The sequence below is a fragment of the Lemur catta genome, chromosome 1 (genome assembly GCF_020740605.2).
Source record: "Lemur catta isolate mLemCat1 chromosome 1, mLemCat1.pri, whole genome shotgun sequence".
Classification (NCBI taxonomy): domain Eukaryota; kingdom Metazoa; phylum Chordata; class Mammalia; order Primates; family Lemuridae; genus Lemur; species Lemur catta.
This window is the reverse complement of record NC_059128.1, coordinates 277,482,605-277,498,666: the sequence shown is the minus strand read 5'-3', so window position 1 is coordinate 277,498,666 and position 16,062 is coordinate 277,482,605. Positions and strand designations below refer to the sequence as shown.

At 44.6% G+C, this 16,062-nt stretch overlaps 1 long non-coding RNA gene across 1 annotated transcript in view; it reads left to right on the top strand.

Annotated features, from left to right (window-relative positions):
- The window catches only part of LOC123630716, a 32,975-nt gene that overhangs the window by 14,256 nt on the left and 2,657 nt on the right, over nucleotides 1-16,062 (top strand). Inside the window, exons 3-4 of the long non-coding RNA XR_006732745.1 lie at nucleotides 14,690-14,768; nucleotides 14,913-15,129. This is a non-coding gene — a long non-coding RNA (uncharacterized LOC123630716). The remainder of the gene's footprint in view (nucleotides 1-14,689; nucleotides 14,769-14,912; nucleotides 15,130-16,062) is intronic.

Below are 16,062 nucleotides of genomic sequence, written 5' to 3'. Positions count from 1 at the left end.
CTTTGGTGGCAGGTCTGGCAGTGGGCACAACACTTCTGCTCACATGCCACAGGGGCACACCCAGCTGCAAGGGAGGTGGGGAGGTGTGACCCGCCTGCCCTCCCAGCCTCAGCTTCAAGTCCCTTCTCATCCTTCTCCTGGTTTTGTGTTCCCGGTCTCCCTTCTGTAACGCGTGTCCACTCCTCTGGTAGAGCCTATGCCCACTTTTGTCCTAGCCTGTCACTCCCAGCAGAGGTGAAATCCTCAAGAACTAGAATGTCCTCATTAGTTTCTCGGATTAATGTTTGGTGCAAGGCAGGCATTTGGCGAGCCCTTCTGAACGCATGTGCCCTGCGGTTGCATTACTGTGTGCTGTTCACCCTTGTCTCTGGAGGTCTGTGCAGACAGATCAGTCTGAGTCTAACAAGGGTGCTGTCAGGACTTCTTGAATGAGCAGTTTCTTTTGTCATCTGATGCTCCTACTAAGATGGCCAAAAGCAAGGACATTTTTCATATGTCAGGGTAGGTCAAAATCTGGGGACAACCCAGCGAAATATCCAATGAAATACCCCCCAAAAAAAAGGAGAGAAAGAAAGAGGGAGAGAAAGAAAAGAAGCCCAGGAAAATATACATGAGAAATGAAGTTCACATTCTTGAACTGTTTCTTCTTTTTTAAAAAATTGAAACATCTCCAAAGAGTACAGCCTTAAGAAACTTGGCCCAGGTGTATTTAATTTTCCAGAACAATATACTGATGACTATCATCTGGGAGCCTGGATTCTTAACCCTTAGGCTGACACCTACTGTTTGTGAACCTCCCTGAAAGCTTTAGGGTTGGTGCCAAGGCAAGAAAATGTCAGAGGGGTAAAGATGAAAGTTTAGTAAACTTAGGAGAAAAGGGCTCTGTGTTGGCTTGGAGGTGGTTCAGGTGGAGAAGGTGGTAATACAGGTGGGGTGTTCAGAATGGAGCCATCCAGGAGGGTGAGACAGAGCTGGATGCGTGGCAACACCACGTGCAATTCGTGGGATCTAGTTTTTGAGCATTTTCTCAATCTTCCGAGCCAGGGCGAGGGAAGCCACGTATCGATTTTTCACTTTTTATGTAAAGCTAGAGTTGAGAATGCTCTTGTTCTACTTGAAAGGCAATGTCAGATCATCATATGGATCGCTTTAAAGCTGAAGTTTTAAAGGTAAACATGGAAACACACTTTCACCTCTAGTGCTGGGAAGGACTGCACGATCGCTTTTCGGTGCCAGTTTTTCTGCAGGGTGGTTTTGTCCTGCATCGTGAGGGTTTCAGTTCCTTCAAGATGCTTCACGGAAGGTTTATTTTAAACATCGCCACACATGTCAGAGAAATGTTCATTTTCATGTCTGTCTTCTTTTTTTTAATGAACGAGTAATTACCGAAACGGAAAAGTGCATGACTGGAGTCTTTTCAGCATTTAGGTGAACAACTTCCACCGTTCTCGGCCTGGAGGTAGATCTAGTCTCTGCTCACGGGGCAGGGTAGATCTCTTTCCACCTTCCTTAGGAAACATGATGTGGCCTTTGTGACACATCCCCAAACCTCTGCTTAGTCTCACCTCCTTGGACACCTTGAAGAAGGCTGAGCATTATTTCTCCCCGTTAGTTGGAAATTTCCACCAGATTTTAAGATGGGGGAGGTGCTATAGGATTTGTAAGCGATGTAAAATGCATGGGTATTTATAAGATCTCCTTGTTCATTTTCCGAAACTATAGACAAGTACAATTTCCATATTCTGATAGCTTCTGGCACGTTCACATTTTGTCCTGACAGCTTTAGAACGTTTTGCAATGATGTTTTCCTCCTTTTGTCTACTTGTTCCCACCCCACTGCTGACCCTCCACTTGCCAGCTGCGATGTGGAGTGGTGACAGCGTTTGCACCCTCTCTTCCTAAAGGATGGCCTAGGAGTGACAAAGATGAGAATCTTTGTGGCATTTCCCTGGAGAACAAGAGCCCCTCTGACCTTCCTTTGCCATATTCTGGGATATTTTCTTCCAGATCCTGTTTTCTTAAATTTTTTTTTTCAGAGACGGGGATCTTACTGTGTTGCCCAGGCTGGAGTGCAGTGGCTATTCACTGGCAGTATCATGGTGCACTACAGGCTGGAACCTGGCTCAAGCAATCCTCCTGCCTCAGCCTCCTGAATACCTGGTGTGCCCCACCACGCCTGGCCCTACAGACCCTTTTAAAGGTTACACTTAAATTTCCCTTTTCCTCCTATTAGATGTGTCATGTACTTTTCACATTCATTCATTCAACATCGGCTTTTACCAAGCACCTACTTTTTACCAGGGCTTAGTAGTGAGGGTGCAATGGTGGGCAGACCAGGCACAGTCCTGCTGTCACTGAGCTCCTGTCTAATGGGGGAGCGGACAGTGCCATGGGCATGACAGGGAGAGAATAAAGGCCGGCTGAGAGGAGAGCCATGAAGGAAAGAGATATGGCCCCCATGAACATATGGAACCACGTGAGACCAATGCATCTGACCCATACAGTTTCCTGGAGAGCGATTTTGCATGGAGGTTTGAAGGATGAGTAGGAACTGTCCAGATGGAAGGGAAGTTCCAGGAAAGAGAGCCTCTGAGAGGGGGTGAGTGTGGAAGGATAAGACCCTCTGACACCCGTGGGCACATGGTTGAAGTCCTCTGGCTGGAGCTCAAGGTGGGGAAGTGTCTGTGAGGTCAGATCACGGTGAGTGTTCTAGGCCAGGCTCAGGGGCTTCTTTTCCAGAGGACGATGGGAAGCCAAAGTGGGTTTTAAGGTGGAACTTTGAATTTTGAAAAGATTATTCTGGCAACTGTGGGAAAGAGAGCACGACAGGGCCAGGGAAGGTGCTGGGGGACTAGTTCATGCAACAAGTATTGGGCTGTAGGTTGGTGCTGTCGAACTGGAGAGAAGCAAAGAGACTGATTATTACATGAGGGCAAATGGACCAGAGCTGGTGATGGGCTGGCTGTGAGGCGTGTCGGGGAGATGGAGAAAACGGTGCCAAGGATGGTGCCTCAGTTTCCCCCCAGCAAAATCGGATACAGGAAGATGCACTGAGAGATACAGAGGAGGAGGGGAAGACAGTCCCAGATTTGGGGAGAAGATCATTAAGTTCTGTTTGGACACGTGGAATTGAGGTGCCCACGTGGGATTTGTGGTTTGGGGATTCATAGGCAAGGTCGGGGCTGGAGATAGAGATTTTGAAGTCACCAGTACATACGTAGTCGGACATTCAAAATTCTCTGGGCAGGCCCAATTTGACTGGTTGTATTTAAGGAGAGATATTGTGACTAAGTCTACAATGTTAAAAAATAATTTCACATGTCTGAGTTCTCTGCTGATGAGAGAACAATTGTATCTCTCAATGTTCTTCACCCCTAGCTTCGCCCATGAAAGTAACAAACCACTTTGAGCCTTAAATCAGTACTTCTCAGGAAGGTTTTCTGTGCTTGGGAGAAATTCCTCCCACAAATGACATCACCTTCCAGGCCATGCACACAAGGAAATAATGGTGGCGTGCTTGGTGACAGACTGTGTGGCTTCAACATGGTACGTCTCTCACACCCAGATATGCTCACATAAGCGGCTTGGAAGGGCCCTGGCTCATCCCCCCCATGCTACAGTACTAATGCCCTGTTATTAACTGCAAAGGCTCTAAAAGTCATTAAGAAACCAACCCCAAACTTCTAAAAGAAAAATGCAAAATACTTACTACTTTTTCAACATTTTCAAGGATCCCCAAACTATTTAATATTTTAGAAAGATTTAGTCCTATACGATCATAAATTTTATTCTAAAAGTTGGGTCGTCAATACAAGGCACGTTACGGTTACTGCCACCACCATGACTGACCACTAGGCTGGACGCTGACTCACTTAACCCTGTTTGGTAGGTGGTGTTATTTCTCCCATTCTTCCAATGGGAATAGTAATGCTTTTAAAAGATACAGAGGCAGTAAGTGGCAGGATAAGAATTTGAAACAAGTGTGCCTGACTCCAAAGTCAGTGACCTTTAGCAGATATGGACCTTTCTTTTGGGGGACTTGACTCATATTTTATTGTTTTCTTTTGCCCCAGGGATAGTTCACTCTCTTTCTAGAACTAGTTCCTTTGAACGTGCTTTTGTCCGGCTTCTGCTTTATTGAAACAGTCAAGGTGTAGACTAGCCACCCGTGAAGAACTGTGCTGTAGGGTTTTGAAGGGGATCTGGCATCCCACGCCCGCTCCCCCCTTTCCTGGCCCATGTCTGTAAAGTACCTGCAGATGAAAGGTGCGTGCAAATGCTTTATATTATCATCCTCATCCGGAACCAGGAAAGAAGCAGCTGGTTGGAGATGAGTGAGCTTTTTGCTCTGAAACACTCAATTTTTGTCTTTTAGCTGACATGTGTGAAACTGGAACCCTTTCATAGTGAGAGAGAGAGAGAAATACCTTGTCTCTGAAGGTCCATTGGTTGGAGAGCTTAGCTATTGTGTGGGTCTTACTCTCAGGGGCAGTAGAGTGGGGAGAGACATGGGGGTGGTCCTCAGGTATTTGTTTCAGTTGGGAAACAGGGACATTTGTTGTGTGGAATCTAGTATTTACCATACATGGTGATTTTTGCCAAAAAGGCTCCCAGAAGAATGCATTCTTGTTCTCTCCCTTGTCCACACCCACCATTGATAATCAACACCATTTGGGTGATTCTGGAAGCTAGTCTAAACTAGCTGTGCTGCTTAATATTTGCAGGGGTGGGCAGAAGAATAGTTTCTTCATTGAAAACTATTAGAGGAATTTATAGGCTGTCAGGGTGTAATTAGCCATGAAGGATATTGGCAAGGGCACGGAGCTAACATTCCTCTCTCGTCTCTCAACCCTGTCTCCTTCCATACCTGGGAAGTCCTCTCCACATCCTGGCGTTCTTGTGCTGTTCTGCTCTTTGAATCACTGCCCTGGCTTAGTTTTTCAGGGGCCTACTATGTCGTCTTGTCTTCCGTGTTTCTGTGATCTCTGTTCATCGCTTGCAGCTTTTGTTTCTCTGACCTGCCTTTGCTGAGCTGTGGGTCCACCTGAGCAATGACCCCAGGCAGGCTTTCTGCCACTGTGCATTTGTGTGTTCGTGCATGTGTATGGGTGTATGATTTAAGGCCTAGGGATATATTTTATTAATCTGATGCTGTAGAAGGTCAAGTTTGGCCTACTTAGAAAGTATCAACATTACTTAAGAGAATAGGTTTATTTACCCATAAACATTTGAGGTATAAATATTTGGGGGTAAAAGTTGCTTTTATTTTATTATTTTATTTTTATTTTTATTCTTATTTCAGCATATTGTGGGGGTACAAAAGTTTAGGTTACGTATATTGCCCTTGCCCCACCTCATGTACTCACCATCAAATTGGTTTCACTGATCATCACCTAAAAGCTACTTTTAAATTTGAGGTTCCAGTGTCAGGAGTTTGCCTAGGTACTCATTGTGAATAAAATCAAGAGCCCATGGGAAATTTTAATGTCTTCTTTCCTTTTGGAGGAATGATTTTCACAGGCAGTCAGCTATAGGGCAGGGGTGATGGCTTGTAGATATTTACACTCCCCCAAACAATGCCTGCACTGAATAGTCACTGAAATGAATGCTTTAAAATTAATCATAATTTGGCGGTTCCTGAAAAAGTTAAATATAGAATTACCACATGACCCAGCAATTTCATTCTTAGGTATATACATAAAAGAATTGAATAAGAGCACTCAAATACATAGACTCACATGAATGCTCACAGCAGCATTATTCACAATAGCCCAAAGGTAGAAATGACCCAAATATCCACTAACAGATGAATGGGTAAAAATTATTGCGGTCTATCCATATGATGGAATATTATCCTGCCAGGAAAAGGAGTGAAGATCTGACACCTGCTACAATGTATCAAAAACTTTACACTAAGTGCCACAAAAGGTCCCTGTGCTAGTCTGCTCAGGCTGACATAACAAACTATCATAGACTGGGCAGCTTAGAGAATAGAAATTTATTTCTCACAGTTCTGGAGGCTGGAAGTCCAAGATCAAGGTATTGGCAGTGTCGGTTTCTCCAGAGGCCTCTCTCCACGGCTTGCAGGTGGCACCTTCTTGCTTGTCCTCACGTGGCCTTTTCTCTGTGTGCTCACATCCCCGGTGTCCCTTCCTCTCCTTACAAGGACACCAGTCCTATTGGACTTGGGCCCCACCCTATGACCCCATCTAACCTTAACACCTCCTGAAAAGGCCACTCTCCCTCTACAGTCACACTGGGGATTTAGGGCTTCAACACATGAATTTTGGGAGACATAATTTAGTCCGTAAGAGTCACATATTGTATGTTTCCATTTATAGGATGTATCCAGAGTGGGTAAATCCATAGAGACAGAAGGTGGATTGGTGCTGGCCAGGGGGTGCCAGGGGCTGGGCAGTGAGGTGCTGGGGACCAGCTGCTTAATGAGTTCAGGGTTTCTTTTGGGACAATGAAAATGTTTTGGAACTAGACAGAGGTGGTGGCTGCACAATGCTATGAATACACTAAATGCCACTGAATTTTTCATTTTAAAACTGTTGATTTCATGTTATGTGACTTTCTCCTTGTAATGTAGTTTTTAAAATGCTGTCTTGACCCAGTTTTGAGGACTTGGCTAGAAGCCAGTCAGCTCCCCTTCTTGGGCAGCTGGTTAAGCCCACACTCCCAGCCACCTCCCGTCCTAGCCTGTCACACTCGGGGCCACTATCACCTGCCCTAATCATCCCAGGGCCAGGTGCCAGGTTACTCAGTGCCCTGGAGGCCACTGAAATTATTCAGACCAGCCAATGCTGAGCCTGCCCGCCCCACCACACCTCTTCCTTCCTGAGGGAACCACAGTAAAAGCGTTTGCTCAGACCCTTCCCTCTCCCTCTGCCTCTTCACCAGCCCTGGTGCATCCTGGCGTGGCCCGGCCCATTCTGCCCAGGGAGCTGTGGGTCAGAAACCATAAAACTCCTTCCAACTTCTCTCTCCTGATCAGCCTCTGGCCTCACCACACCTTACCCTGGGCAATATGGTTAAAACACACTTCAATAAAAAATTAAAACTATAGAAAACACCTACTGAGCACTTGCTATCTACCTAGCACCGTATTAAGTATTTCACATAATTTCATTTTGTCTACATACTCTTTGGTGAGACAGATGGTGGTTTTCCTCCCATTTTATTGATGAGGGACCTGACTGAGGCCAAGGGAAATTTTTACAGCACATTCTCCCTCTCACAAGCATCTGGAAACGTGGTTTCCCAGAGTTACATATGATGATTTTTGGTTGAAGGTAGAATTATTATTTTTTTTTCTTTCAATTGCTTCAGTTTTTAAAGAATGTGGCTCTGCTCTAAATTTGGACAGTGGGTGGTGAGTTGGAGGGTTTGGTTCTGTTTTTAAAAAGGATGTTTGCAAAGAACTAATTCTGGGTGGGTGCAGAGATGTGCTTTCAAATACTTTGGGGATCATGGAATTTAAAGGGGCAGCAAGACTTCTTGGTAGGAGCTCATGACTGGGGGCCTCTGGAGGGCAGGCAGGATAGCACTAGGACGGGCCCAGGGATCATTCAAGGTGATATCTGGTTCCGAATCCATACTTGACTGGTCTATTATCAAGTTTCCCCATTCATTTTTCATTTATAAAATTTTAGCATATAATCTCATTGAGTCTGTGACTAGGCATTTCAGTGTCTTCAAATAGGCAGGCTCTAAAATATCTGGGTTGATCAGATTTTCATGATTTATTTTTTCCCCCTGTGGCTCACCGTTTTTTATTAGGATCTGCATATCATATCGGGGCACTTTCTCCCTTCTCCATTCAATTGCTCACACACTCACTCACTCATGTTCTTCTTGCTCAGGCACTAGTTAGCTCGCTCACTCACTCCCAGATTGATTGAGTCATTTAATCTATATGAATAATACATGAAAAGTTGCTTGTAAAAATGCAAACAGTATAAAAATAAATTGAGCAAAATGTGAATGCACTCCTGTCCTGAGCCTCCTGGGTCCCCCTCATCTGACTTTCAGACCCTCAGTAGACCTCCCAACTCAGAACTGGTGGTTTGGTGCACAAGTTTCAAGACTTCAAGGTATTTTTATTCCTAGATGAATACCATAAGGGTTTTCCAATGTCATAGCCATAATCAGAGTGGATTCCTTTTCTAAAAATCTTTTAATAATAACTATTAAATATTTATTTTATTTTAAATTTACTTTTAAACCTTTTTATTGTGCTACAACTTTGCAACACACTCCAAAAACTGCCAAAAGTAATCACTATCCTGGATTTTATATTAATATAGTCTTTTCATTTTTTTTGATTAATTAATAAAAGTGTGTAGCTCTAAATACTATAGTTTTATCCTTTGAAAAGTTTATATGTATAAATATATATATCCATTTTAACTCTTGCTTAACTTACAGTTCTCCCCTCCCTCTATTTATTTTCCTTACAGTTTATCTATTGAGGAACCTGGGCTAGGAGACCCATGCAGTGTCCCCAGTCTGGATTTTGAAGATTGTGCACTATGGTGCAGTTCAACATGCTCCTCTGTTTTTTGTCCTTTTATAAATTGGTAGCTGGATCCAGAGGCTTCACCAGCTTCAGGTTCAGTCTCGTGGGCTGGCAGATTGTAGGTGGGGCTGTGCTCCTTCACGTGCCTGGTTGCCCCTTGTTTTCGATGTTGGCAGATGTGATGCATTTTGCCCAGATTCATGGGCCAGGGGGCGGGGGGGAGGTGGGGGTCAGGTCTGGCCTCTTGGTGGACTGTTGTCCTGGTTCTTTGGCTCCTCGTTTGGAAAATTCACAAGCAGGGCCGGTGTGACGCAGTAACCGCAGACAGGAAGCAGTTCCACACAAACAGCTTTTGTTGCAGAAGAGAAGGGAGCTATACGAAGCGAGAGTACGTTCCAGAGAGGAACGGGTCAGTCTCCAGGAGCGGAGAAAGATGTTGAGGACTCCCAGGTGGTTTCCTTTTATTGGCCTGGTCTGGGGGCGGGCTTATGGGAGATGTGGGATGTTACCAGGTGACTGATATACATGATTGACAGGTGTACTTATCACAAAGTTGCAGCTCCACAGGTGTTTATGCCTCAAAACCTCAAGTTCTGGTTCTTAGTGGTTGTTAGCTGTGTTTTCCTGCAGTCCCTCCCCGCCCCCCACTCCAACCCCCTGGCTTCTCCGCCCCTAGGAACCGTCCTCCTGGCCTGTATCTGCCACCTGCAGATTTTGCAGATTTGGTCTCTGCCTAACAGGGGTGGTGAAGAATGGTGATGTTCTCGTTCTATCATTCTGTTTTCATTTATTAGCTGGAATGATTTCATAAGAAGATACTCCCTTTCATCTACTAATTTGTTATCTAGTGGTATAGCTCATGTGGGAAATGAAGATAAATGTTTGATGGTTTCCTTTTAAGATAATGTATTGATTTTCAGAAGTTTACCAGCTAGGTTTGAAAAAAGTGTTATGAACTCATAGATTTAAACATATTTGATGAGTTTCAATCCATTGAAATAATTCTCATCCTCATGGGAGTTCAAATTGTCCCATCTTTGACAGGCGGAGCCACTTTGACCAGTGGCTCTTGAGACTTCTTGGCAGGACTCTAGAAATCGTTGATAGCTGCCTTGCCGTCTGCTACAGTTCCAGCTCATCTTACATATTTCTTGCCCCAGACTTGGAACCAGCCATTTCTCCAAGAAGTCCTAGTTTCTTAAGTGGGAAATGGTATTTCAAGACCACAATCTTGGTGCCAGAGATGTTTATTGCTACTGGGTTGGTTACTGTTCTAAGATTTTTCAGTGGAGAGAGCTAGGAAAATATATGCACATATGTTTGTATGTGTGTATCTATCATCTGTCTGTCTGTCTGTCTATCTATCATCTCTCTGTATAAAGATAAAATACTTTGTCATCTCATAGTCATTTCCAATTCAAATTCAAGACCATAGGGTTTTACTTCAACTCCTCTTTAGTACATCTGTATCTCCTTTCTTTCACACTAAGAATCCTAGTTCTCAAGCACACAGAATTAGAATATCCCATAGTTGCTCACTTGCTTTATCCCATAGAATGCACACAACAGTCTTAGAACAGCAACATAACACTCCACCATCAATCATGATTCCTGAAAACAGTTAACTCTGTTTTTGTGCATTTGCTACCTTCACTTTCCCTCCATTTTTACGGCTTGTGTTACGTCCACATTGTTAGATTTACATCCACAGAGGCGTCTGCGCTGTAAGGTCTCCCTTTTCACCTTCATTAGTCTTAGTTCTACAAGTAACTACAAGTCACTGCAGTTTGGGTGCTCACCACCTTGTGTGGCTGGCTCTAGCCAACGTGCTCTAGAAAATTCTTCAGGAAGATCTTGAGGGAACAATATTTTCTGAGTTCCTGCATGATGACAACAATTTGTCTCTGCTCTTTATGTATGAAACCTGATTTTGATGAACCTATGATGAATGAATGCGACGTGTGATCCTGAATTTTCTTTGGCTATGAAAGACACTGGACGATTGGCAAAGCATGGATAAAGTCTGTATAATAGGTCTGAACAATGGTATTGTCAATTTTTTCACTTTGATCATTATATGGTGGTTATGTAAGAGAATGTTCTTGTTTTCAGGAGATACACTTTTGTTTTTAGGAGACACAACCTTCAGGGTTTGGGGATAAAAGGACATTATGTTTGCAGCTTACATATCTATTTACACACAGGCACACACACATGATAAATGTTAATATTAAATATTTGGAAAATAGAGGTGAAAGGTATATGGGATTTCTGAGTTCTTTATGTTATTTTTCAACTTTTCTGTAAGCCTAAAATTATGTCAAAATAAAAAGGTAAAAATATTTACATGGATATGTGTTTCTCAATAAACATATAAATGCATACATATTCACACTTATATTAGCACCCATAATTTTATGGTACAATATTTTTGGTCTATTTTGAGTTCTAGTTTTTCAAAGATAAGCGGTAGAAACTTCTTTTGATGTTTAAGGATTTTGGCTTGGCACTATAGGATATGGGATATTGATTATGGATTCAGAAAATATGCAGGGAAGAAAGACATAAATGTCTTATTTGGGAAGAAGGAAGGATCCATCGACAAGGCAGAGATACAAAGATTCAATCTTGATTCATCTCGTGTGGATGTCAATTTCTGCCATATTTTCTTGACCATTAACTGAGATCTTGTCCTCCTTCTTCCACTACTTTTTTTCCTTTAAAGCCAAATAAAAATAAACAGGACTATTATTATTTTGCATTGAGTATCCCAAGTAGATTTAGAATGGTGGTTTCAAAGTAAATAAACAACAGACAGATGCAATGGAATTTTGTAACCATGATGGGCTTTAGGGTGTAATAATTTTCTTAGGCAAGTTCATAAAAACAATTTTTTCCCCCCACACTCTGTCCTTAGGGACCAATGTTCTAAACAGGGAGAACAGTTTTCCAGTGAAATTAACTCTCTGTGGACTTCATGGATTTTAAAGACATCCCACTTTGGTGTTTGTGCACGTGTGTGTGCGCATGCGTGTGTTTAAGGGTCATATAGACAGGCCACTGTGTAGCTAGTAGGGCCCTCCCTGGTGGGTTGTGTTCTTGTCCTGGTGTCATGGGCACAAGTGGGTGTAAATACTTACATTCTTGGAGCTCCTGGATCCTTTGTCTAAAATATTTTCATCTTTTCTAATAGATTGCAAATTTCTTTAAAAGTGGAAACACCTCTTAAAGATCTGAAGCACACCTTTGCCATTTGGGGGACAGTCCATGACACATGAATGGGTTGTCTTTAAAGGCTGTTTCTAACGCAACGGCTAGAAATTCAAAATTGCATTTATCTGTGGACACGTGATAGTTGGGTCCCTAGGCCAGTTGACTAAGTGTTACCAAGCCCGTCCTGTCAGTTTCTGTGGTTCTGAAGCAATATGAGAGACCCCAACATCAGGTGCGACTGAGTTTCGGAGTGGTGGTTCTCAACACGACCAACAAAGACGATTTCCTAAAGGCCCTGGTGGCCTGGGTCCCTGACACCTCCCCTGCATGAATCTCCACAGAGTGTAGCTCCTCTCACCTTATTCCTGCACTGCAATGCTCCTTACCGACCATCAAATACATGTCTACTTTTCAGGCAATATTTGAGTACTTCGACAACATGTTTCATCTTTCCCGTCCCACTGTGTGCTATTTCTACACATGAACACATGTTCTCTAAAGCTTTGATTGAACATGCCCTACCCTTCCTCAATTTCCCACCTTTGCTTGCTGTTCTTGGCACCAAAAATCTAATTCCCATTTGTGTCTGCCTAAGAGATACCTCTTCTTTGCTGGATCACCTCATATGCTATCTCCTTTGGTGATTTCTCCCAACTAGAGCTCACTTTTTCCCTCTTGATGTAGTCTCATCCCACTATTATCTTACCTGTCTTATGGCACGTACTGTTATCCACCCCTGCATATCCCTGGAGGGCAGGGACTCTTGTCTTACCCACCCGAGAGGATCCAGCCATGCCTAGCAGTGTGCTTTGGATATGGTGGCTGCACAACAAATTCTAGAGGTGGTCAACTGCCCCCTACCCTCCACCCCTGCTTGCATGTGCACTGAGAGGGCTGGGCAGCGCGTGCAGGTGCTGGTAGGAAGCCGGAGAGGGGAGCTGTCTGTGTTGCTTTCAAACATTAATGTCCGTAGACATCCCTAAGTGCTGTCTACCTTTGGCTTGGAGTCAGGTATAATAAAATAAAATCAGCCATTACGAGTAATGCTTTTTAACTTTTGTTGTAAGGCTCACAAAAGAGGTTTGCTCTCCCTGACTGGTGTCAGATGCAATAAATATAATTAATCTCTGGAAACACATAGATGAAATTACTTTCATCCTGGCTTTAGTGTGTTTCCAACCCTCTGAATCTCCTGGGCATGTAGAGCAGACCACCTGGCTCTTGGCCACCGGAGGCCCTTCGAGCCCATCTCCTGGGTTTGGCTTTAGGGATAGTGTCTCTTTCTGGGGATTTTAAACTTGAAAATGGAAAGCATTGGGCTTTCCGTATCCACCTCCTAGGGACTTACTGAAAGAAAGTTTATTTGCCTAGGAGAGGTGACCTTTCCTTCCATCTCTGACTGTTTTCACATCTAATAAAGTTGAGAGAGGACTTGGCAGCTGCCTTCCACAGGAAAAGTTCAATGAGACCACAGTCCTGGAGGTGAGTGGCACTGAGTCCTCCATCTGCGTATTGGCAAAGATCTCCCTTCCTGGGTCACTATGGCTCTGGAGCTACTGCAAGGTAAAAAGCGTTGACTTTAGGAGAAAAGGCATCCTTAGAGTTGCTTCAGTGCAAGGCAGCTCCGTTTGACAAAGGGGAGATGGAGACCGGGTGAGCTGACGCGTCTCGCTAGGGACAGGTCATGTCTGAGTGACAGAGGCTGGCAGAGCACCAGCTGTCTTCCAGGGGCCTTTCCACCTCACAGACTTTTCTCAAACATTTTCCCAAGTGGGACTCTTTATGGTTTCCCAGATTCCATGATGGGAAGACTTGGTCAACAAGAGCGTGCATTTCTTGCATTCATTTAACCAATATCTGTAGAGGGCCAGGTACTTTCTAGGTGTTTGGGATACAAAGATAAACGAGGCAGATAGGATGCCTGCCCTGTGAACCTTCCAGTTACTGGAGCAGCCAGATATTAGACAGAAGCGTTCAACGAATTTTGATGGGTGCCATGATGCCTGGGACCTCATTAGAGGTGTGGCAGGATTGGGCAGGGGGAGCCTGAGTATATTCCCAGTAGAAGGGACAGTGCATACGAAGGCCCAGGGTTCAGCCAGAGCTTCCCCTCAGGCTACTGTCACATCCACGCTTCCTCTAGGCGCCTTCGTGGCCGCACCTTCTTCTGCCTCCAGCTTCACCCCTCCTGCCTGCTGCTAGCACACACTTCCAGCATTCTTTTCTGATTCTTTGCCCAAGCTTTTCTTTATTTTCATGCCTTTGCACATTCTGTCCCTCTACTGGAAATGTAAGTTGCTTTACACGTGCAACTCGAGCCCTAGGATCCAGCTTTTGATTCGACACCCTGGACTGTTTTGGCAGATTCTCCTGTGTCAACTCATAGAACCCTGCGTGTGCCTCCACTGGACTTTACAGCCTTTAATTTAATTGTCTACTCGCTTATCTCATTTTTTTCCTTGTTGGCCTGTGAGCTCTTAAGTGTGGGTCAAAGACGTGTCCTGTCTCAGTATGCCTGGCATGTTGCCTTGAACTTCACAGTTACTTCTAGCACAGGTTTGCTGTGTCAATGGATGAAGAAATATTGGCCTCCGGTTCTCCTTTCTCTTCCTTCCTTTTCTTTCCCTTGTCTTCCCCTCCATCCATGCATCCTTCCTCTCCCTGCCCTCCATACCCCTCCCATCCTTCCTTCCTTTCTTCCATCCATCGACAGATTGTTTTGAGACTCTACTATGTGCTTGGCCTTGAGCTGCTGTGCTCGGTGGCAGAGTTGGATGGGCAGTTGGATCAATAATGGTTTGTCACGGTGCCTGGTATTGAGGGAGTTTGAACACGGGGCTCCAGATCACAAGGGCCAATCCGCTATGCTTGGAGTAACCCCAGATGGCTTCCCCAAGGAAGTGCTATTTGAGCTGAGCCTTGAGAGACCAGAGGCATTTGTTTATTTTCCAGGTGAGGCGAGGGAGCAGGAAGGGCACTGCCTGGGAGGCATCAGGACATGCAGAGAAAGACCCTGCATCCGTCCTGGGAAGTAAGTTTGTGTTCAGGGAATGGAGGGCGAGTATGGGTGTGGGGGAACGAGGGTAGGGAAGGGTGGGTGGGAGGAAGCACAGGGGAGAGCCGGGTGGGAAATGCTCTTGCTTGCTTCTCTAAGCAATGTGAATTTTATATGTAGGCACTGGGCACCCTGAGGAATGCTCCCCGTCTTGCAGGCAGCCGATGTGCAGGCAGTTCCCCGGGGCTATCACAAGAGGAAATCCTGGGTCTTTGGTGCTCATCTGCCCTGTGCTTCCTCACTCTCCACTCTCCTCCAGCAAATCCCAGTCTGGGGACACCAGCCATTGCTAGCACTGGACAGAGATCACCGCAGCAGGAGAGAAGAAAAGGCCAAGGTGTGGAACCTGCACATTTGCAAGTATTTGTCACCTTTGCCTCTGGAGAAATAGGACTTCTGAAATGACAGCCCCATTTGTGTGACTTATCAGGCATCTCATTTCCCTAATAATAATCCCTATTAGCCAGACGATCTATTGTTCGGCACTGACTTGAATCTTTCTGTTTCAGAGCTGGCCAAAGGACTTGTTCTTCCCGGGCTCCTCTTGTTGTTATCACAACAATGCTAAATCCTTGCTGATTGATTCGAGGAGGCTGTTGAACTTGATAGTGACAATTAGAGAACCGAGTGCTTACATTAGGGCACCCGCAATCCATTGAAGTGCTTTCACTGCATTATTAATCAGGCCAGCTACAATTCTGCATCATTGTAATAATATTTACTCTGAAAACTCTCAGTTGGACCGAAGTTTCTATTGCAGGCTCTGCTGACATCCAGGAATCTTAAACTTCCTTTTTGTCAGGGAGGTTTACTGGGGCCTTGTTTTGGCAGTCCCAGCGCAATTCCTCTTGCAGATGCTCATTGAATTCACGGACTATTAAGGATTGACATTGGATTAGAGATTATCTGTTCAGTTGTTCCTAGACTTGGCTGAACCGTGGAATCTACTGAGGAGATTTTAGACATTTCTGGGTTTCTGGCTTCGCGTCTGGAGGCTGATTCAGGAGGCAGGGTGGGAGAGGACATTACAGATGTGTTTTCTTAGACACCCAGGTTATTCTTCCGGTTGTGGGAACTGCTGATCTCATTTTGAGGACACTGAGGGTGACAGGGTTGAAGTCGGTTGGAAGATTGAACCCATCCTGAAGTCTCCGGGGTTCTTCTGAGTGGAAGAGAAACTGATAAACATGGACTCCCGGGAGACACTTCTGTTATTAAAATACTCTTGTTAAAAGAAAGTCCTCACTTTTGACTTAAGGAGAGGGCACTT